The sequence below is a fragment of the Ascidia mentula genome, chromosome 6, assembly GCF_947561715.1.
Source record: "Ascidia mentula chromosome 6, kaAscMent1.1, whole genome shotgun sequence".
Classification (NCBI taxonomy): Eukaryota; Metazoa; Chordata; class Ascidiacea; order Phlebobranchia; family Ascidiidae; genus Ascidia; species Ascidia mentula.
The window spans coordinates 16,970,225-16,993,016 of NC_138571.1; positions in this window are offsets into that span (position 1 = coordinate 16,970,225).

Consider the following 22,792-nt stretch of genomic DNA (forward strand, 5'->3'; position numbering starts at 1 on the left):
GAGCATGAATTAGGGATCGTGGCAAAAGATATTACGGGAAAAAGGGCCCGATTTTTTGGCTGCAGTATCTTTGTAATGGAAGACATAAAAAAAATATTAAGAAAGCTATATTTAACTATTTTATTCGGGGCACATCAAATCCCCACGAATATCACACCACGTGAACGAATAACGCCACGCATAAAATTGAACAAAGTAAGTGGGGAAACGCAACGAATAAGGGAAAGGTCTTGACGATACACAGCGACTCCTTGCGGCAGCCTGTCCCTCGCGGGTAACGCACTAGTTGGCGCAAATACCTAGTAGGCACACGAGAAAACACAAGGAAAAAAAAAACCGCAAAACACATAAAAAATAATCGCATGTGGGGCTATCGTCCCCTAGTGGTTGATTTAACATGGTGTAACTGACCACGTGTTGGCGCAGCTAAATGGCGGGCGAAGTGGGCGCTTTTATGGGGTGTCGGTATGCGTGATGTTAAGCGTGTTTACGACATCGGCCAGGATTTCCTCGAGAAAGGGGTTGTCCCTATTTCGCTGGACAGTGAGTCTTAAGCGAAAGGAGGATTTGCAGGATGTTACTAGGTGGCGGGGTATGTCGTTGATGGGGCGTGTTTAATTCTGTTGCGTGTTTTCCAGATAGTGTGTGTTAGTGCGGTGTTTAACAGTGCTCCTAATGTTTTCGTGTAAGGTGTTGTGTTGTGAAGTTGTGGAAATGTGATGTGTAAAGGGGTGTCGAAAGGACAGGTGTTTAGGTCAGATAAAGTTCGAAAGACGTTGCGAATTAAGGTGAGCAGAGGTTGAATGGAAGGACAGTTGTGGAATAGGTAAGTAAAAGTTTCAAAGGGGAATTTGCACAGGTAGCAGTGGGGTTGTTGGTCCAAGGGGAGGTTTGATTTTTGCCAATTTAACGGAAGAATTTTATGTGTTAGCCGAAAATTAAAAGTTTTGAGATAATTTGGAAAGACGGGATGGTGAATTTGGTGCCAGTCGTTGAAGGGATGTGGTGTGTTGGTTTCGTCGATGATCCGGAGATAGAGGGGTTTGAATTTTTTGGTCATGATCTCAGTTTCGGTGAGTTTGAAAGATTTGAGAAGATTAAGAATATGAAGATAGTGCGGAGAAGGTGTTGAAGCGTGTGGAAGAAAGTTTCTAGAACGAAGGTTAAAAAGTTTGGGGGGAGTCCAATGTTATATTCTATAAAGGAAAGTTGTGGAGAGGTTGGGGATTCCAAAAGGCGGTGATTGTAATATTGCTTTATAGGAGAGAGAAGTGATAGGTCAGCGTAGAGGGGAATGTTTGCCGCGCCGTAACCGCCATGGTCACGACGGGCTGCCAGGATGTTAATTGGCAGGGTTGGGCTGTTTGGGCCGACGACGAACTTTACCACAATGCCGTCGATCCGTTCTCGTTGCTGGGGAGATAAAGGGTAAGTTTTACCAAGGTATGAAATTTGGGGCAAAAGTAAAGTTTTTGAGAGGATGCATTTAGAATCAAAGGTAAGAAACGGGTTGCTGATAGATTTGGCGCGGGATTGCAAAGAGGTAATTGTTTTGTGCCATGTCGCTGTACTGTCTGATGGTGCGCCTATTGGGGTGTTTAACGGAGTTATCGATTTAGGGTTGCACTTTATATTACACAAGGTCGGGTCATCAATGGGAGGTCGAAGGATGGCAATCGCTTCGGTTTTGGTGGGGTTGAGTTTTAAACCAGAAAATTTACCAAAATGATCAATGAGGCCGAGGGCTTTGGTGAGGGAGTGCCGATGCGCCACCACTAGGGTGACGTCATCGGCGTAAGCGATTGCCTTGGGTGTGTTGCGGCATGGCACTGGGGTTGAGTCGATAGAAGAGTTATTTTGAAGGGCAACGAGGAGCGGATCTAGGGCAATCAGGAAGAGGTTCAGACTAAGGGGGTCTCCTTGTCTGACTCCTCTCCTGGTGGCAAAGCCCGGGAGTTGGCGCTAGAGTGAAGTGCAGAAAGGTGATTAGTAAAGCAAGTGGGAAAGCGTTTAAGAGTTAACTGAGGGAGTAGCCAAGAAAATGAAACAGAATCGAAGGCTTTTTGAAAATCGAGGGAAATGAAGTAAGTGTCCGAATTGATGGAGGAAGCGTGATGGTGGAGATCGCGTAGGAGAGAAGTTGCGTCGGTGGTGGAAGAGCCGGGGGTAGCGAATTGATTTGAAGAAAGAAGGGTTTGAGTCTGAGATTTAGAAGCTTGTAAAGAATTTTAAGGTCCGTATTTAAAAGAGAGATTGGCCGGTAATTATTAAGAAGAGTGGGGTCATTTTTTTGAAGATAAGGGTAAGATGTCCAAGGTTGTATTCTGAAGGGGTGTAAAGGAATTGAAATATGAGAAGTTAAGAGCTTGGGTGAGGTCGGGGGTTTTGCCGGAGGGAAAGAGGGAAAGAGTTTTCCTAATTTCATGTTGCGTGATGGGGATTGATAGGGTTTCAATGTGTTGGTCCGGAATTAATTTAAGGGGAATTTTAGCGAATAAATTAGAGGGGTCAGGTATTGGAAGGTTTTGATTAGAATATAAAGTTTCGAAGAATTGCCGAGTGTGAGAAAGAAGTTCCTTGGGGGTAGAGAGAGGGAGGCCGTGGTCGTCTTGTAGTTCGAAAATGGGATTGTGAATGCATGAGGGTAGTACTTCGGAATAGAGTAATTTATCGGTAATGTTTTTAAAATGGGAGTCGGAGGAAAGAGATTTTAGAATAGAGTCGCGAGATTTAGAAAGGTAGAGAGAATTTAGGAATTTTTTAATAGATTGAAAGGAGCGAAAGTTTTCAGAAGAGGGATTGTCGTTGAGAATTTGGCGGGCGGTGTCGAGTTGTTGCTGTAGGGTGTAAGTTTCTTCTCGGGATTGTTTAGCCAAACGTTTCGAATGTGATTTTGTCAGGGATTGAAATTTAAATTTAAGTGTTAGCCAAAAATCCATGGGGTTAGGGTGTCAGGGAGCGAGAGTTTGCCAAAGGGGGTAGAAGCGGTGAAAGTCGAGACGGAAAAGAGGGTCGTTGAGAGTTTTCGTATTATTTTTCCATGTGCCACGGCCTCTGGGTGGAGAAGAGATAAGGTTAAGAGAGACCGAAACTGAGTCATGGTCCGAAAAGGGGCAAGGAGTAAAAAGATGATTATTGGGAGATAATGAAAGGGAGAGGTAAATTCTATCTATTCTAGACTGAGAGTTTGGGGCGCGGCGGGAAAATTGACGGAGATTTGGGTGTAGAAGCCGAAAAGAATCTTGTAAATTAAAAGTTAGTAATTTTATGAGGTTATAGCTGGGTTGTCGATTGGGTAGTGATGGGTATCTGTCTAAGGTAGGGTCGGTTACGCAATTAAAATCTCCAGTAAAAACAATTGGGTGGGTAGAAGAGATGTAGGGGTAGAGAGAGTCGAAGAATTTGTTATTGAATATGTAATTTTTTGTGCCGGAGGGTGCGTATATATTAACTAAGTGAAAGGTGTGGGTCAGGGTTGATATATCGGCCGCAATAATGCGACCGTCAGAGTCGGAAGTTGAATTAAGAATTCGGAGGCTGGAGGAGTTTAGAAGAACTGCGACACCCCGTAGGCAGAGCCTTTTAGAGGTGCCGAGTTTAAGAGGATTGGGCCGGAAGTCCATTCGGACTTCCACAGGGATTCGGTATGGGGGGTAAAGTGAGTTTCTTGGAGGCAAAAAAGGTCAAAGTTCAAAGAGGAAAGGTGCCGAAATAGGGCCGTTCTCATGGTTGCCTGGCCTAAGCCGTTAACGTTCAGAGTGCAAATGCGTAGATGAGAAATTAGCGCCATTATAAAAACAAAATAAAAACAAAGTCACGTGGTCAGTGGGGTTATTTCAAAAACAGGTGGAATTAAAGTCGTCCGGTATATTCGCTTTACAACTACAAACAACTTTTTCTCCGGGCAAAAGATTGTAAACCGCGCCGCAGGTACAGCTGATTAGAATCCGCTGGCAGTTCTTATTAGTGCAGCGGGATGGGCTTATGTAGGCCTCATCCGGCGCCCAATTGCCGCATCGGCATTTAAAATGCACAGTACCACATGAACATTTAATATCCTTGCCTGTATATGCAGTGAGACAACATGTCGTTTTCTTCGGTATGGGTGGTGAGTCACTCTGTTTTCGTTTGCGGGAACGCACCTCGGTGAAGCCTTCTTCGTCACGCTTGGCTGCTCTGGGTGTTGACGTTGCCACGGGTGATGGTTGGTGTGTCGGAGCGGTAATATTTTTTTTTTTTTTTTTTTTTTTTCTTTTAAAAAAATGAGGAACGCTTCACGATTTTGCGTGTCATCCTGTCGGAGCGGTAATAGCCAACTCGGGCTGCGGGATACGGTGTTGTACCGCCCCTGGTGTCTTGCATTTTGGACTCACGATGAGCGTTGCGGCGCTAGAGGGTGGTAGCGCCTCTGCAGTCTTGTTGATGTTGTGGTGCGTTGTAGCGGAAGTGGCCACCTCGGGCTGCAGGATACGACGTTGTACCGCCTCTGGTGACTTGATTTTATTCTTTTTCGCGGGCGTTGGGGCGCGCTTGAGTGACGCCTCTGGAGACTTCACGCCCCTTTGTGTGACGTCAGCCGTCACGGTCGGGGGCGCACGGTCCGCAGCTGATGTTTTGCGCTTGCTCGCTGTGACGTCAGCCATCACAGTCAATGGTTCAGCACTTGCGACAACAGCTGTCGCGTTGCTGGTTTCACCTGGCGCGCTCTTATCAGTATCAGTGTAACTTCTGGCACATGCAGGTGCACAGATGGTGTGACCTCAGCGGTCGCTTGCATATTTTGGTCCGGCGCAATAACAGCTGTCAGACCTGTTGTAGCGTTAGCTTCTGATGTCTTCTTATCTTCAGCTGGCACATTCGGCTCCTTATCGCCGGCACTATTCTTTTCGGCTGCCTGCTTGCGCTCCACCGCTTGCCTCGCAAAGCTTGGGCAGTCACTTTTCTGGTGGCCCATTTCCAAACAAAATTCGCATTTTTTTGGCTGGCCGTTGTATTTTATCTCGACCACGTTATTACAAAGTCGAACCCGCTCTGGGATCGGGTTCTCTTTCAGTACAGACCCTTTCATAATAATAATTCGCTTGCCTCCGTAGAGGCCGCAATCGTCATTGGTTTTCCACCCTCTTAGTGTTGGGGCGTACTTGGCAAAATATGCGAGGAGCGCTTGCATTGGTATACGCGGGGGGACCTTGGTAAGTGTAACACATTCTTTATCTTCACATCTCGCGGTTGCGTAAACCGGCTTTCCGGTCGCTCGTAGTGCCATGGCGAATTCACGCGCCTTATCCTTGTGGGGCAGTAAAACTTTACTCTGCCGTTAGAGAACTGCAACAGACCTTCTAGGAAGGTCCGCCAACGAATGTTATGTTGCCGCAGCAACGTTAAGATTTCGGGACGCTTCAGCCCGGGATTGAAACGGGCGTCCACTTCCAAATTCTCATCCGTATCGAACGGATCTTTAGCTTGCACAGATCGGGCCGCCACACTGGGCCCGGCTACAGCTTTTGCAAAATTTATAACAGACATATTGCAAAACAGAAAAATGGTGTGTCAAGTGACAAAGGACACACCCTGGCCGCTTGTCGATAACCTCTACTAAAACGTACGAAATAGTGGCCCTGGAAAGGGCCGGGCTGGCTAAACAAGCGACCTCAAGAATCTCCTCCAAACACATTCACAGCTGACAATTACGTTTCAAAAGAAGTTCCAAAAACAAACTGGTAAATCCTTCCGATAACTGCTTTGAACAACTTGCAAATGATTAAATAGAGAAAATAGCTTGTCGAAACAGTAGGTAACTCACGTATGATGCTTGCCTTATTCAAATAGCAATTAACTGTCACATATATGCGTTCTTGTTATCGAACGTTTTCAGTTGATGGTTCAGCCTTTTCGACACGAACAATTTAAAGAAACGCACCATCAACAGGGCCAGGGGTTCACTAATGGATTCATCAGGCTGTCCACAAGCATATGGAAAATGACAATGTTACAGGACCTACGATGCGATGCGTGTTTATGATGCTTGAATGACATTGCGTAAACCACTAAGTGGCGACGGCAACGCTGGAGCGATGTCTGACTGAAATAGGAAGTCATTATGTTCGTACAACTGACTTGGAGGTCCACAATACAACAGCACACATAGAAATCTGTTTTGAGACTAGATCTTATGCAGAAATATCTCGTCAACTATTTTGCAGGGGAAATATATTGCGGTGCCAGGTCCGTCACCCAGCACATAGAACACAACACGCAATTGTATTCAATGTTGAGCAGAATGGGAGACGCGACGGAAACACAAACACTACAAAAATTCCCATTTGTTTTGATCTTGATTTATTAATAGCGGCTCGAGGCTCACGCTTTTGGGGAAACGAGAAAAAAGAGTGTTTTTCTTGTAAATGTGTATTTGCCTTCCGCAGAGTTAATAAAATATGATAGGAATTCCATTTCATGGAAAGTGATTACTTGACCCACAAACAGTTTTTCAAAAAAACGCATGTAATCCATAGTCTAATCTTTTTGCATGTAATTGCTTTAAGCGTATTCTTGTTGGTGTTGGCAAAAATTGTTCTGTAAATAATATAACATTTTCAATTTGCCGCTAGATGTCGCAAGTGGTAGCGTATTGACAATATATTTTTATGTGTCATGATCAGTATACTGGGAAAATGTAAGCTGTTGGCTTAGTGCCCAACTTCTTATTTTATGGCAAGTGGTTGGTTTCGAACACGATTCACAAACAGGTTTTGTGATGACGATTACATGCTACTGTCACGTGATTTATGAAATCGGCCCCAATCCATCTGTGACCACCTGTGTGATTATTATGTTTTTGTGTTGTGCTAATTGCAATTATCTGCGTTTAAAGTGTGCTTGGTATCGAACCTTTACATTCATTGGTTTAAAATCATTTCAATACGAACAATCCAAAGAAAAACAGCATGAATTTTATCGCAAATCTAGTCCCAGCATTTAGCAGGATTCGAGACATTAAAATTAGCGAAATACTTGGTTTACTAACTTTCTGACACCTCTTGCTTAAAGTTCCAGATGATTGATAGGCCACGCTTTCGCGGTCTGTATTCATGCTGTCAAGTGAGCTTTTGCCCTTTTAATCTGTGCAAGGTTTCCGTCCTCGCTGAGCTCACCTAAGGACAACTGTGTTATTCTTTGACAGATGTACCGCCCCAGTCAAACTCCCCGCCTGACAAGGTTTACAGGGCGGGCGCCACAATTAAGACCGTGACCCGAAGGTCTCTTCTGCTTTACTGAATAATGACACAACAAGCAAAAGGTTCCATGTTTTAATGTTCCATGTATATTATTTTATATGTGATGATTTGTGAAGCAAAGTATTTACAAAATATTCACAGCATCAAGCAAACACACTTGTGAATTGGATGCAATCGTGATGGTAACAACTATGCGGTTAATAAATTGTTGATTTCTTCAAAGAATAAAGAATAAAAAACATTTTCAAGTAATTTCGACGATTTCTCGTTGATAACGCAAATAGTTTCATTCATTTGTTTTGTTTTAACCTCAGTTTTATTACATCACAGGTCTTATTTTCATTTCCGAACGTTTACGTGATACCGGACTCCAATAGTTCGAATCGGCTGCTCCTGTCGCCTCATTGTAATACTTTCCGTTCAGGTTGGAGTCATAACAACCCTTATACCACCAAGCTCCATGGTATGTAACAGCACAGTTTCTACCATCTGGATCATGATCTCGGTCATGTGTGGAGAATGACATCTGATTGTGATAATCCAGCATATCAACTATTGGTGCAAATTTTTTAAAAGTTTAGTTTGCGGTTCAGATGTTAACCAGCGAATCACCTGGTATACAATTGAGAGCAATGTATGTTTAATATAGATGAGTTTTACGCATTTTGTGAGTAACATAGACAAATGTGCCAATAACGCTATAATTGCGAAACACATTATTTTTTAATTCCGATTTTTTAGTATTGCGGATTCAGACTTCGTAAAAATTTTAGTTCTTGGAGACATTTTTTCGATTTATTTTAAACTTTGGATTTTGGCGGCTAGCGAATTTCACAAATGATAAAAAAAATGTTTATTAACCGCCACACAAGTGATTGGCTCGTATATTTACTTCGAAAGTACGCAGACTTTTATGGAAAAAAGTCTTGCATAAAAAAATGGGCAAAACGAGTGAAATTCAGCACGTCATTGACTCACCTTCGGCCGTAAACATGCTTTATATTACATTTGTATTGTCGGCCGTGTATTGTGAAAAACTTGGTTTACAGGTTTTGCTTGGATGTTTGGCTTATGGAACTGGTCAGTCTTTGTTATAAAACAGAATAAAATCAAGTATTTTTTACAAAATTTCATTACACTTTGAAGGCATAATTAAATGCGTAATTGTCAGTTTTGGACTCACTGGCGACTGTTGGTAAAATAAAGTCTGTGTGATGCGGCCGGTATTAATCTAAAGGTTGTGCGCCCCTGAGTTAAAGACTTTATTAAACTACCTTTGTATCAAGCTAATTAGTTAAACATGTTTGCTCACTTACCTGCGTCACCAGTGTACCCACCAACAGTCAGACGGTAATTCTCCCCAGATGAACCGATGCTGAAGTTGCTGTGAAGATGGTACAAATAGGAACTCAAAAACTTGGCACTCAAACGCACGCATGTAGTTACCTGTACTTTGCATAATACTTTGTGTTATCGAAATTTTGCAGGTCAACGCGGAGCTCTTGACGTTTCCAACTTGTCAGTTCGTGCATCAGCTCCAAGCCTTAATTAATGAACAAACGTTAAGTTTTATTTGTTTATGCTTTTGTGAATGTTGTTGGAGTTTGACTATGAAAAGCTTGCACTCAAGAGCGCAGCCCAAGATATGACAATCGTGACGACGAGAAAATACTAACACATTTACACACAAGCCTATCTTCCTTGGTTAATGTTTGAAACTACCACTGGAGGCGCTAAATAACGAAAACTAATTGGGAGTTGTTAAAATCTAAACAAACAAAAGAAACAATTGATTTAAATGCGGTTGATGCTAATGTAGCAGTACCTAACCAAAACTCTCCAGTCAACGAACCAAATCCGTTTTCGTATTCTCTCCAGTCCCGATAAAAATTAGTTGAACCGTCAAATCTTTTCTGTACAACCTGAAAATTTAATAAGAAAACAAAATTGACATTGGCTTGCATGTATTTTCGCTTAATATTTCCATCGAGCAATTACATGCATCCGTTATGTTGCAATGTTCTTTGCATGTTATGATTAAATTTGAAGCAGATACTTTTATAGAAAACGTTTGTATTTCCTGTAGTAATTAATTTAAGGCATCCCGTTTTATTTGCAGTTTCGGTTCCATTGTTTGCATAAAATTACCCTTTTCTTTTAAATAAACTTATTCATTCTTTGTCAAACCACTACAATTATCAAAAAAAATTTTTTTTCTAATCTCAAAATATGAACTCACTAGCCAACCTCCACCATCAGTTTGCATGTCGCAATATCCTTGGTAAGGCCGAGGATAAGATAAATTGTAAACTCCGCTCTCGGTAAAGCCGTGTTGTAATGCGTCCTTACAGGTTGAAAACATTGCACGGGAAATGAAATCTGCGAAATTATTTAACAAAATTATCAATAAAAGAATTAAAAAATTCTATTTATTACCAAATAAACAACGCGGACCTGTATTAGCTTGAACTTGGTTTTCCAATGTATTCACGATTGCTTCCAATCTTCTAAATTCGTCTTCCCAGGTGTTATTGGCACCGGACTCTCCTTTCGGGCCCTGGACACCACGAGGCCCAACAGCTCCCGGTGGACCCCGTTTTCCAGGAGGACCCGCTGGTCCTGGTATCGGATCTTCGTTGCTTCCTCCACAAGTCAGGATGACCTGATTGGCTCTTTGGCACAAGCTTAGAATTGGACAAGTTAGAAAAAGCAGCAGAATGCAGTTGATATTTGCCATCTGCGTTTTGAAAGTAGGCCTACAGAAGTTAAACAAGAAACAACATGAAATGTTACATGCTGATTATTTCAAATCGGACGCAGCAGAATGCTTTAAAAAAGGAAACTACCCTTTTTATTACATTTTATCCGTTTGTTGTTCATTCGTCTTTAATTGAGTTGCTCATTTCATTTTTGATTTACTTTTTATTCATCGAAAATGTGGTGTTTTTTCTACACGACATATGAATGTACAAAAATTAGTAACGTGCAGATAGTTTCACATCACAATCATTACATTGGGTTTTCTTTTTTTTAAGAGTTCTGTTTTAGGTTACCTGAATTGCGAAACTGCGTTTTTCGGCGGTTGTTGATTTGATAACTTGGTTGTTTACAATTGAACTATGTTTTTAGCCGTGTGACCTCATTTAAAAACTTAATATTTAACATACAAATACGACTGCACTTAACCCAGATGATTTTTGCGTTTCATATCTTTCGTCACAAACTCCTCACACTGTCCAAACATACAAACACCTCTACACAGAGCAAATCCCTCTGTCTTCATTTGCAACGATAATTAAACACTCTGTCTCTTTTTTTGGCGAAGGCACTGCCAACATTAGCACGTAACCACTAAAGATTCGAGAGTTTTCAACTGATGATGACATAAGCACTTGCCCAAACGTTCAAAATATATAAAACAGGGCAAAGTATACGGACCAGACTCTATATTCTCAGAATCTTATCTAGATCTGCAACAATATTTCAAGCTTTCAGACGCTTATATACTTGAGTGTTACATCAGTTTGTCGAAAAACAAAAAAGGCGGTTTGCTGGTAATATTTGAATCTGGGAACCGTCAGGTACTTGTGGAAATATTGCAGGGAACCGTCAGGTATTTGTGGAAATATTGCAGGGAACCGTCATTTAATTGTGGAAATATTGCAGGAAACCGTCATGTATTTGTGGAAATATGGCTGGGAACCGTTAGGTACTTGTGGAAATATTGCTGGGAACCGTCAGGTACTTGTGGAAATATTGCTGGGAACCGTCAGGTACTTGTGGAAATATTGCTGGGAACTGTCAGGTATTTGTGGAAATATTGCAGGGAACCGTCATGTAATTGTGAAAATATGGTTGGGAACTGTCAGGTACTTGTGGAAATATGGCTGGGAACCGTCAGGTACTTGTGGAAATATTGCTGGAAACCGTCACGCATTTGTGGAAATATTGCTGGGAATCTTTGTGTCCATTAGCAAAGCCATAAGAAGTTTCTCATTGGAGCTATAAAAAAGGTCAAGCCGTGGTAATTAAAATGTCTGTGCAAGCAAAGCAACAGATACGTCAAAACCACTCGTACAGGCTGCAATCAGGACTGGTATCGGCACTCAAACCTCGGAAATAATGTGAAAGACATCGGCAAAAGGCGCAATGTGATTCCATCGAACCAACGTTCTTCGTATTAATGCAATGGATAAACGCGGAAAACTGCATAATGGTCACTGAATTTAACGCCTCACAAAAAATAAAACAACAGTTTGGTTTGGTACGTATGACGATGCATAAACACAAAAAACACTTCCGGTGTCTCCACGGGGGAAATTACCTCTTACGTGCAAATTTCATGTATTTTGTAACCATTGAATACTTTCACTCGCATGAGTTAGGATGGTAATTGCTGTGCACTTGCGTGAATTTGAAAATCGTTCGTAGTCATGGCTGACGTAAACATTCATCACACACGTACAATATTAGTGACTGGCGGTGCGGTTTTCGATATCGCGGCAAACGGTCGGACGTTCATACGAGTCGGCCCTATGCCGTGAAGGCGTGATTTTCTCGCTTGCACCGACTGACGGCGGAGTTAAATCTGATTTAACTTTTCCATCAACCTCAGTGATCGGAAGATTGTTTTCGCATGGTATGTGGTTTGTTATGATGAATTTTAGGTGGTTTAAAGTACTTTTATTTATACATTGAGTGTTTGGTAAATAAATACCAGAAATTAGTTAATAAATGATTATTATTGTTCGCAATGACGCAATAAATTTATTTTTGTTATTTTGAAAACGTTTGTTTAAATAAATCTGGTGCATCAGAGCCACAAACCTGGTCATTTTCTGATCCAAAAGTAATAGCAAACTAAATAATGCATTTGTTTAGAGTCACGCTCTGTACAGGATTATTTTATTGATTTTGAAGTTAAACGTTAACAACAATTTGTCCTATCAACGATTTTACGACACAGAGGGTCAAGGTGTTTTGGTTATTTAAACCGTACTTCGGGTATGAATCCCGCTGTCGCTTCAGACGGTGCGAAAATAATTCGCGAACAACTGCGTCTGTTGTGCAGAAAAGGGCGTTCCAAAACATATTTTTTCGTGCTGTGATGCATTCAAAACACATTCCCGTGGCTAGGTCAAATATACTTTATTGAGCGACCATATCTGACCACGTATGCGAATTCAAAGTCTCGGGCTTTAGTCATATCTCCCCGACCCATCTTCAACACCATTGCATTCTGGTTTCGGTAAACAAAAAAACATAACATCCTGCATGCGAAAATGTCTTTGCTTGTACGCAATATCCTTATACTAAAATTGTGGCAGATTGATTTCAGTTCGTATTCCGTTTCGTTTTAAACCTATGTATTCTAATTATTGCTATTTTTGCATGTTTTCGGGGGTTCGACGAATCCTTGCAGAGAATCCAAGGGCTTCGATGAGGTTGAAAGGTTAAGAACCACTAATTAAGGTTCTGATACTCAGACAAGAAAGCAACGAAGCGGGAAGTTTTCTGGGGGAATTTTGGGAAAAAGGAACATTGACTTCTTTCTGCGTCTCTCTCGTATTTTAACTGCATGTCTTGCTCTTTTTCGGTGGGAGCTTGGAAGTATGTGTAATGTGTAGTCACAGACTAAACTTGCTGCACAACTATATGATTGACTCAAATGTTGCCTTCGTATTAATGCAATGGATAAACGCGGAAAATTGCATAATGGTATCTGAATTTAATGCCTCACAAAAAATAAAACAACATTTTGGTTTGGTAGATATGACGACCATCAGTACAAAAAACACTTCCGGTGTCTCTACGGGGGAAATTGCTTCTTGCATGCAAGTTTCAGGTATTTTCCTTTACCTATGAAAGGGCGCACAAAACACAAGGGAATATACTGGAATAGTGACATTGCCATATTTATGTAAATCATCAAACAGATCAAGTTATTTCAACTTGGGCATTGCGTGAGAATGAAGCAATTTCCCACAAAAGATTTTCCAAATATTTAAGTTCTGATACTGCGAAATGAATCAAAGTTTGGAGTTTGTCTGGATGGCAAATTTATTGTTGTATTACACATAACTGTGATTTGGTGTGGAGTATAAAGAGGGTTTCCATATCATGCTTATTTCTAGAATTTGTGCATATTTCCACAAGCAGTGTTTTTGAAAATAAAACTCTGCCCTTTTCCAAGACACGTGTTTCCTTTGGACTTGCGTGCTTGTTTTTTGTTTATGTTTTGCGTCCTAACGTGTCTATTTCTTCAATCATTACGGATTATTAGTGACATGGCGCGGTGGTAAACGATTTCTGATGGACCACCTTCAGAAAAGTCCAATCATTCTGACGAATTAATATATCTTCAAGATCGGACGAAGTGTGAAATGCATTAGAAATGTCGACGTAAAAAGCAACATACTTGCGTTGTCGATAATAACCCTGGGTGTAACACGTAATAGTAATTGCTGCAGATTGCTACATAATAAACCGTGCAAATGAAAGCGTTGGTTTGAGTTCGATTTTTGCATGGGGTTTTTATATTGGAAGACGAAGCTGGGCGTTTTCTGAAGGAAGGTTGGGAAAAAAGAACGTTGACTTCTTTCTACGTCTCTCTCTTTTATTTTAGCTGCATGTCTTGCTCTTTCTAGGTGCGAGCTTGGAAGTATGCGTAATGTGTAGTCACAGACTAAACTCAATGCACAACTACATGATTGACTCAAATGTTGCCAAATCAAAGGGTACCAAATATTAACAAAATAATGCAATTTAAATATTTTAATTAATAGTTTTTTCTTCTATATTTTTGTCTAATGTTCACTGGCATCGCAACCAAGGCTTGGCACCTAAGCTTGATCAGCCACTGTGGCCCCTATAGGCGCAACAAATCCTGTGGAGGCGAAAGGCCTGTTGGCCAATAATTGACGTAAAATCTATTCCAACTGTCTCTCTGTAGAATTTACAATGACAAACACTTTAATTCGAATAACAATTAATTATCAGGCTTTTTGGAATAAATTCCAATCCCCGGCGAATGGCTTATAGAGACTCAGTGTTGATGTTCTTGTTACAATGATAATAGAGAATGCAATTGAACACGTAACAGACTGATGTTAACTCAACTTGCAATGCCATGCACTGCGATTTCAAACTTAAGATCACGTGACAATGCTAGAGCAGCAGCGCCACATAGTGGAAGTGGAAAAAGGGAATGTCACGCAATGACTGTTAAAACTTGTCATTGTCCGCTGCAATATCCACCTCGCTATATGACTTAAACCTTGGTTTCGTATGTGTGCAAGATTTTCCACGAAAGTTTATGCTCAATATTTTGTAAGGTCAATACTTTCACTATTTGCTCAGCAACAGACAACACAGATGGAAATGTTTTTGGGAACCGTCAGGTATTTTTGGAAATGTTGCTGGGAACCATTGGGTTCATTAGCATAGCCACAAGAAGTTTCTCTCAGGAGCTATAGAGAAGGTCAAACCTTGGTAAGTAGTTTGTTTGTGCAAGCGAAGCAACAGATTCGTCAAAACCACTCGTACAGGATGCAATCAGGACTGGTATCGGCACTCAAACCTCGGAAATAATGTCAAAGACATCGACAAAAGGCGCAATGTGATTCCATCGAACCAACGTTCTTCGTATCAATGCAATGGAAAAACACGGGAAACTGCATAATGGTCACAGAATTTAATGCCTCTCAAAAAATAAACATTTTGGTTTGGTGGATATGACGATGCATTTTGGTTTGGTACGTATGACGATGCATCAACACAAAAACACTTCCGGTGTCTCCACGGGGGTAATTGCTTCTTACGTGCAAGTTTCATGTAATTTCCTTTACCTAAGAAAGGGCGCACAAAAACTGAAGAGAATATACTGGAATAGAGACATTGCCATATTGATGTGAATCATCAAACAGATCAATTTATTTGAACTTGGGCATTGCGTAAGAATGAAAGTTCCACAAAAGATTTCCCAAATATTTAGGTCAGTGGTTCTTAATCTTGGTTAGATCAAACCCCAGGGGTTCGATTTCGACGTTTCAGGTGTTCGACGAAGCTCCAATGATTTACAAAAATCAGCGAACGTTTCAGTCACATTTTTCTCTTAAACAGTTTCGCAAGTTAAGTTGGCACGAGGAGGTTGGATTGTAACCATTGAATACTTTCACTCGCATGAGCAAAGATAGTAATTGCTGGGCACTTGCGTGAATTTGAAAATCGTTCGTAGTCACGATTGACGTAAACATTCATCACACACGTACAACATTAGTGGCTGGCGGTGCGGTTTTCGATATCGCGGCAAACGGTCGGACGTTCATACGAGTCGGCGCCTGCCGTGAAGACGTGATTTTCTCCCTTGCAGCGACTGACGGCGGAGTTAAATCTGATTTAACTTTTCTTCAACCTCAGTGATCGGAAGATTGTTTTCGCATGGTATTTGGTTTGTTATGATGAATTTTAGGTGGTTTAAAATACTTTTATTTATACGTTGAGTGTTTGGTGAAAAATTACCAGAAATTAATTAATAGATTATTATTGTTGCCAATGACGCAATAATTATTTTTTTTTATTTTGAAAACGTTTGTTTAAATAAATCTTGTAGATCAGTACCACAAACCTGGTCATTTTCTGATCCAAAAGTAATAGCAAACTAAATAATGCACTTGTTTTGAGTCACGCTCTGTACATGATTATTTTATTGATTTTAAAGTTAAACGTTGACAACAATTTGTCCTATCAACGATTTTTCGATACAGAGGTCAAGGTGTTTTGGTTATTTAAACCGTACTTCGGGTATGAATCCCGCTGTCGCTTCAGACGGTGCGAAAATAATCCGCGAACAACCGCGTCTGTTGTGCAGAAAAGGGCGTTCCAAAACATATTTTTTCGTGCTGTGATGCATTAAAAACACATTCCCGTGGCTGGGATAAATATGCTTTATAGAGCGACCATATCTGGCCACGTATGCGAATTCAAAGTCTCGGGCTTTAGTCATATCTCCCCGACCCATCTTCAACACCATTGCATTCTGGTTTCGGTAAACAAAAAAACATAACATCCTGCATGCGAAAATGTCTTTGCTTGCACGCAGTATCCAAATACTAAAATTGGGTCAGATTGATTTCAGTTCGTATTCCGTTTCGTTTTAAGTCTATATATTCTAATTATTGCTATTTTTGCATGTTTTCGGGGGTTCGACGAATCCTTGCAGAGAATCCAAGGGCTTCGATGAGGTTGAAAGGTTAAGAACCACAAATTAAGGTTCTGATACTCAGACAAGAAAGCAACGAAGCGGGAAGTTTTCTGGGGGAATTTTGGGAAAAAGGAACATTGACTTCTTTCTGCGTCTCTCTCGTATTTTAACTGCATGTCTTGCTCTTTTTCGGTGGGAGCTTGGAAGTATGTGTAATGTGTAGTCACAGACTAAACTTGCTGCACAACTATATGATTGACTCAAATGTTGCCAAATCAAAGGTAACAAATATTAACAAAATAATGGAATTTAAATATTTTAATTATTAGTTTTTTCTTCTATCTCTTTTAATCGAATGTTCAATGGCATCGCAGCCAAGGCTTGGCACCAAAGCTTGATCAGCCACTGTGGCTCCTATAGGCGCAATGGGTCTTTTGGGCCTGTTGGCTAATAATTGCCTGAATGTCTCTCTGTAGAATTCACAATGGCAAATACATTAATTCGAATAACAGTTTATTATCAGTGTTTCGGGAATAAAATCCAAGCCCCAGCGAATAGCTTATGGAGTCTCAGTATTGATGGCCTTGTTACAATGATAATAGAGAATGCAATTGAACATGTAACAGACTGATCTTAACTCAACTTGTAATGCCATGCACTGCGATTTGAAACGTAAGATCACGTGACATTGCTAGAGCAGCAGCGACACATAGTGGAAGAGGAAAAAGGGAATGTCACGAAATGACTGTTAAAACTTGTCATTGTCCGCTGCAATATCCACATCGCTATATGACTTAAACCTTGGTTTCGTATATGTTTAAGATTTTCCCCGAAAAGTTACGCTCAATATTTTGTAAAGTAGATATGTTCACATTTTACACAGCAACAGACAACAGACAACACACATGGAAATATTTTTGGAAACCGTCACGCATTTGTGGAAATATTGCTGGGAACCTTTGGGTTCATTAGCAAAGCCATGATAAGTTTCTCTCAGGAGCTATACAGAAGGTCAAGACTTGGTAATTAATATGTTTGTGCAAGCGAAGCAATAGATACGTCAAAACCACTCGTACAGGAAGCAATCAGGACTGGTATCGGCACTCAAACCTCGGAAATGATGTCAAAGACATCCGCAAAAGGCGCAATGTGATTCCATCGAACCAACGTTCTTCGTATTAATGCAATGGATAAACGCGGGAAATTGCATAATGGTCACTGAATTTAATGCCTCACAAAAAATAAAACAACATTTTGGTTTGGTAGATATGACGACCATCAGAACAAAAACACTTCCGGTGTCTGTACGGGGGAAATTGCTTCTTACGTGCAAGTTTCATGTATTTTCCTTTACCAATGAAAGGGCGCACAAAAACACAAGGGAATATACTGGAATAGTGACAATGCTATATTTATGTAAATCATCAAACAGATCAAGTTATTTCAACTAGGGCATTGCGTGAGAATGAAGCAATTTCCCACAAAAGATTTCCCAAATATTTAAGTTCTGATACTGCGAAATGAATCAAAGTTTGGAGTTTGTCTGGATGGCAAATTTATTGTGGTATGAGACGTAACTGTGATTTGGTGTTGATTATAAAGAGGGTTTCCATACCATGCTTATTTCTGGAATTTGTGCATATTTCCATAAGCAGTGTTTTTGAAAATAAAACTCTGCCCTTTTCCAAGACACGTGTTTCCTTTGGACTTGCGTGCTTGTTTTTTGTTTATGTTTTGCGTCCTAACGTGTCTATTTCTTCAACCATTACGGATTATTAGTGACATGGCGCGGTGGTAAACGATTTCTGATGGACCACATTTAGAAAAGTCCAATCATTCTGACGAATTAATATATCTTCAAGATCGGACGAAGTGTGAAATGCATTAGAAATGTTGACGTAAAAAGCAACATACTTACGTTGTCGATAATAACCTTGGGTGTAACACGTAATAGTAATTGCTGCAGATTGCTACATAATAAACCGTGCAAATGAAAGCGTTGGTTTGAGTTCGACTTTTGCATGGGGATTTTATATTGGAAAACGAAGCTGGGCGTTTTGTGAAGGAAGGTTGAGAAAAAGGAACGTTGACTTCTTTCTACGTCTCTCTCTCTTTTATTTTTGCTGCTTGTCTTGCTCTTTTTTGGTGCGAGCTTGGAAGTATGTGTAATGTGTAGTCACAGACTAAACTCACTGCACAACTATATGATTGACTCAAATGTTGCCAAATCAAAGGGTAGCAACTACTAACAAAATAATAGAATTTAAATATTTTAAAGAGTTTTTTTTGATATATTTTTGTATCTAATGTTCACTGGCATCGCAGCCAAGGCTTGGCACCTAAGCTTGATCAGCCACTGTGGCCCCTATTGGCGCAACAAATTCTGTGGAGGCGAAAGGCCTTTTGGCCAATAATTACCCAAATGTCTATTCCAACTGTCTCTCTGTAGAATTTACAATGACAAACACTTTAATTCGAATAACAGTTAATTATCGGGCATTTGGAAATAAACTCCAATCCCCGGCGAATGGCTTATAGAGACTCAGTGTTGATGTTGTTGTTACAATGATAATAGAGAATGCAATTGAACATGTACCAGACTGATCTTAACTCAACTTGTAATGCCATGCGTTGCGATTCGAAACGTAAGATCACGTGATATTGCTGGAGCAACAGCGACTCATAGTGGAAGAGGAAAAAGGGAATGTCACGCAATGACTGTTAAAACTTGTCATTGTCCGCTGCAATATCCACATCGCTATATGACTTAAACGTTGGTCCCATATATGTGTAAGATTTTCCCCGAAAAGTTCGCAAATGTATTTGAACTCCCAGTATAAAATAGCGACTTATCGAAACCCAAAATTCAAGCTCACTCTTATGGCGTTAAAAACCTTTCACGAAACATCTACTTTCAATTGGGCGCAGTATAGTTGATATAAATAACGTAAGAATACAAAGCGATTAAATTCATGCTTCTCATCGAACCTTCATGAAGAAATTAGTCGTGTTGTTTGAACACTGCAACATTATATCGTCTTAGAAACAGTTTTGAAGTTGTTTCGGTAACTTCACACACACCTGTGTCCAATATAGAACATAATAGATGGCCGTGACAGCAACGCACCGGAACTGACGTAGTGTTTAATTGAAATTGCAACCCATCGTAAGTACCGCCGATTTGAAGCACCACAAAAATTGCACACGCACCAAACTTTGAGCTGTGTGTAACATGGAAAAACATAAGCATATTTTACCGTGCAAAATAAGTTTGTCTTTAGCTACAGTGATGGAGCATGAATTATGGATCGTGGCAAAAGATAGTACGGGAAAAAGGGCCCGATTTTTTTGTTTTTTTAGCAGCAGTATCTTTGTATCCGAAGGCATAACAAAAATATTAGGAAATTTATTTTTATAGCAAGCGATAGGTTTTCGTACACGAGTCTCAAACGGTTTTTTGAAAAAACGTACGATCATGATATTTAATCTGAAAGAAACGACCGTTTGCAACTGTTCTGGTTACGCCGTGTGATTAGTATAATGTGCCACAATCAATCTGTGACTACCTGTGTGATTACTACCACCGTGCGGAATACTGATAGCAATTAACTGACATATAAATGCGTTCTTTTTATCCAACGTTTTTAGTTGATTGTTTAGCCTACATTAATTTCGATACAAACATTTTAAAGAAACGCAACATCAACAGGGAAACAAAAATGTTTATCTTGTGTTAGTTTTCGTTCACTTATATCAATTCACTTATAAATGTTTTGACAAATGCCTTAGTCAGGGGTTCACAAATGGATTCATCAGGCTTGTCCACACGCATATGAAAAATGCACAATGTTACAGGACCTACGATGCGATGCGTGCTTATGATGCTTAAATGTCATTGCGTAAACCACTAAGTGGCGACAGCAACGCTGGAGCGATGTCTGACTGAAATAGGAAGTCATTATGTTCGTACAACTGACTTGGAGGTCCACAATACAACATCACACATAGAAATCTGTTAAATATCTTGCGGTGCCAGATCCGTCACCCATCACATAGAACACAACACGCAATTGTATTCAATGTTGAGCAGAATGGGAGACGCGACGGAAACACAAACACTACGAAAATTCCCATTTGTTTGAGCTTGATTTATTAATAGCGGCTCGAGGCTCACGCTTTTGGGGAAAAGAGCGTATTTTTCTTGTAAATGTATATTTGCCTTCCGCAGAGTTATTAAAATATGATAGGAATTCCATTTTATGGAAAGTGATTACTTCACCCACAAACAGTTTTTCAACGCATGTAGGCCATAGTCTAACCTTTTTGCATGTAATTGCTTTAAGCGTAGTTCTTGTTGGTGTTGGCAAAAATTGTTGTGGAAATAATTTAACATTTTCAATTTGCCGCTAGATGTCGCAAGTGGTAGCGTATTGACAATATATGTTTATGTGTCATGATCAGTATACTTGGAAAATGTAAGCTGTTGGCTTAGTGCCCAACTTCTTATTTTGTGGCAAGTGGTTGGTTTCGAACACGATTCACAAACAGGTTTTGTGATGACGATTACATGCTACTGTCACGTGATTTATGAAATCGGCCCCAATCCATCTGTGACCACCTGTGTGATTATTATGTTTTTGTGTTGTGCTAATTGCAATTATCTGTGTTTAAAGTGTGCTTGGTATCTAACCTTTTCATTCATTGGTTTAAAATCATTTCAATACGAACAATCCAAAGAAAAACAGCATGAATTTTATCGCAAATCTAGTCCCAGCATTTAGCAGGTTTCGAGACATTAAAATTGGCGAAATACTTGGTTTACTGACTTTTCTGACACCTCTTGCTTAAAGTTCCAGATGATTGATAGGCCACGCTTTCGCGGTCTGTATTCATGCTGAAAATCAAGTGAGCTTTTGCCCTTTTACTCTACGCAAGGTTTCCGTCCTCGCTGAGCTCACCTAAGGACACCTGTGTTATTCTTTGACAGATGTACCACCCCTGTCAAACTCACCGCCTGACAAGGTCTGCAGGGCGGGCGCCGCACTTAACGCTAAACAGTGACCTGAAGATCTCTTCCGCTTTACTGAATAAAGACACAACAAGCAAAAGGTTCCATGTTTTAATGTTCCATGTATATTATTTTTTATGTGATGTTTTGTGAAGCAAAGTATTTACAAAATATTCACAGCATCAAGCAAACACACTTGTGAATTCGATGCAATCGTGGTGGTAATAAGTATATGCGGTTAATAAATTGGTAATCACTTTTCAAAGAATAAAGAAAAAATAGTTTCAGTAATTACGATGATTTCTTTTTATTTTTATTAAACCAAGTAAATAATTCCATTCATTTGTTTCGTTTTATCTTTAATTTTATTACATCACAGGTCTTATTTTCATTTCCGAACGTTTACGTGATACCGGATTCCAATAGTTCGAATCGGATGCTCCTGTCGCCTCATTGTAATACTTTCCGTTCAGGTTGGAGTGATAACAAGCCCCATACCACCAAGCTCCATGAGCACGAACAGCACAGTTTCCACCATCTGAATCATGATCTCGGTCATGTGTGGTGAATGGCATCTGATTGTGATATTCCAGCCAATCACCTATTGGTGAAAATTTTTTAACAGTTTAGTTTGCGGTTCAGATGTAAACCAGCGAATCCCCTGGTATACAATTGAGAGCAGTGTATGTTTAATATAGATGACTTTTATGCATTTTGTGAGTAACATAGACAAATGTGCCAATCACGCTATAATTGCGAAACACATTATGTTTTAATTCCGATTTTTTAGTATTGCGCATTCAGACTTCGTAAAAATTTTAGTTTTTGAAGACATTTTTTCCATTTATTTTAAACTTTCGATTTTGGCGGCTAGCAAATTTCACAAATAATAAAAAAATGTTTATTAACCGCCACACAAGTGATTGGCTCGTATATTTATTTCAAAAGTACGCAGAGTTTTATGGAAAAAAGTCTTGCATAAAAAAATGGGCAAAAAGAGTCCGTGTGATGCGGCCGGTATTAATAAAAAGGTTGTGCGCCCCTAAGTTAGAGACTTTATTAAACTACCTTTGTATCAAGCTAATTAGTTAAACATGTTTGCTCACTTACCTGCGTCACCAGTGTACCCACCAACAGTCAGACGGTAATTCTCCCCTGATGAACCGATGCTGAAGTTGCTGTTAAGATGGTACAAATAGGAACTCAAAAACTTGGCACTCAAACTCACGTATGTATTTACCTGTACTTTGCATAATACTTTGTGTTATCGAAATTTTGCAGGTCAACGCGGAGCTCTTGACGTTTCCAACTTGTAAGTTCGTGCATCAGCTCCAAGCCTTTATT